Below are 2,444 nucleotides of genomic sequence, written 5' to 3' on the forward strand. Positions count from 1 at the left end.
TTTTTGATCAACTCAGTGATTAACAGAGTAATGATAAATCCCAATTAACAATAACATGTTGTAGTGCATTACTGAGTCGTGTAAACTCACTGGGTTACAAAAACACAAATAAAATAGTTTTAATACTCATTTTAGACCTAATTTGTATCTTTAGGCACTTTGTTACTAGCAACCTTTGCAAAAACACATAAAATTCTTTGCATTTCTGTAGTATGAGAATAACGATAACAGAGTTTGACAGGCATAAAATTGTATTTTGGCACCAACAAGGTAATTCCCAACAAGCTTTTCCAATGAAAAAATGGAAAAGCATTGAAACCTTTAAAAAACTAGCATGGTGTGCTAGGTGTACTTAGAAAATATAGGAGACTGGACATGTAGAGCACAAAAGAAGTTGCCTAAAAGCTATATATACAGTACGTGAGGGTCATGTCATGAAGAAACAGGAAAAAATCTAACAGTAATCATTTTATTTAGGTGTCATCTGCCTCATCTCTTTTAGTTCTGGTTCTTCCATTGACCACTAACATTATAACATGTTATGGCAGCGACGCTGTGAGGCCACCGCTTGCTAATCTACTTTAATTAGCTAAAGCTAACACAAATGTAAGATGCTGGAAAGGAGCGAAGGAAGGCAGTAGAATGAATGTTATGATACACCGCGATAGGCAGGGCCCTCTTTGACCATCTTACACTGGTGCCTGTCAGAGTAAATATAATTAAAGTACAGAGCTACAGTACACTTTGATGAGTTTGCTGCAGGTGTTTGAAGCCCAAATTAGAAACCATCGGCAAATCAAGCAACCATAGAAAGTGAAGGCACTGCGATGGAGCAGCTGTGCACACACTGAAATGACAGCAAGAAGCTGTTAAACAGAATTTAAAGCTGCCTGCCCGATTCAACCGAGATTGGTGGATGACAGGAAACCTGAGCAGATTCAATTCAGATAATAATTATGAATGCCATAACGTGTAATGAAAGAATTAAAGCTTTTCTGACAGCTCCAGTTTATATCAACTTTAACATAATCAATAGAATTGATTTTGCAATACCTGCATGTCTGCAAATTGATTAGATGATTTACAAACGCACTGAAAGAAAAGTGTAATTAACCAAGTAGACTACTGTGCCAAAGTGACTCATCTCCGAGCAGGTGAAAGAGAATATTCTAATCTCTCAAGACTAATTATTTTAGAGCCCAATTTAGCAAGTATTTAAATCCATTACCTACTCCAGCTAAAATCTATCACTGACATTTAGATTTATTTTTAGTCTCCCTCTGAATCACCCAAAAGGCACCAACAACACGGAGTCTTTTCATTCAGGTCCATTTCATCAGAATTCACAATCTTCTGCTTTTGCTTTTTTTTCTCCTGCTGAGATAAAATATTAACACTGAAGCCTTGACAAAATGATGACATCTTATCAATTAATGATGGGAAGAAAAGTGTGGGGGGAAATAGAAAGCCCTAATGTCCTTTTTCATCTTGAGGAAAAAAGACTGATGCTGAGGAATATTTATACACCAGCAATTAGACCGGGCCCTTTAAAGAGCAGAAGCCCTGACAAATGACTCATCTTGTTAAGCTGACAACATTCATACACTTGTGTTTTTTTCAACAGCCGCTTTCCTCAGTAGAATTATATAATTGGCAAATATTCCCAGGATGACTTGAAAACACTGTTCTGTTAATATTGCATGTAAATATGAATATTTTGAACATGCGCTCATCAGAATAGGAAAAAGTCCATCTTAGCAACATGGCATGACTATTGGTACCCAAGCATTTTGTGAAAGTGCTAATTGTCCAGGATTTTCATGCACAACCGTCTCTTTACTCTGTTTTCTTGAGGTGGTGTGAAACAAAAGATATTCACTGATCTGTTCTGTGGATAGTAACTGATGAGGCATTAGAGGAGAATACAAGGACGGCCTGGAGCTGTGTGGAAGTTGGCACTGAGCTCAACTGACATCGTTACACATCCAACTGGCAAATCTCATATAGGGCACATTATTTAATCTGCTTTCGCCTACCCACACTTAATTTACATCTGCAAGCTGTTTTGCAACCCACCTCTACCGTAGCTCCTCTTTTCTCATTCATCAATGTGATGCCTGAAGTTACCCACACAAATGCAGCAACCAGATTTCCACTCAGATCTTTAGCTATTAACAAATGCAACCCGTAGTAAAATAAGCTATCAACCATATTCACACTAAAGGACTATAGTGGTTCTAAAAAAAAGTGTTCAGACTACAAATGCACTGGATGGTCCACCTACAACACTACAGCAGCCATCCTTAAACTTTACATATGACTGCTAACCAGGGGTTAAAGTGAGTTTATAAAACACAGCAACTGTACATTAGGTTGCATACACACTTTGTGTCTGCACAGAAACAGCTTATGTGGTTCCTGATATCGCTGAAACAGAAAACTTG

This window comes from Pundamilia nyererei, unplaced genomic scaffold (genome assembly GCF_000239375.1).
Source record: "Pundamilia nyererei isolate P.nyererei 1_Seehausen unplaced genomic scaffold, PunNye1.0 scaffold00062, whole genome shotgun sequence".
Classification (NCBI taxonomy): domain Eukaryota; kingdom Metazoa; phylum Chordata; class Actinopteri; order Cichliformes; family Cichlidae; genus Pundamilia; species Pundamilia nyererei.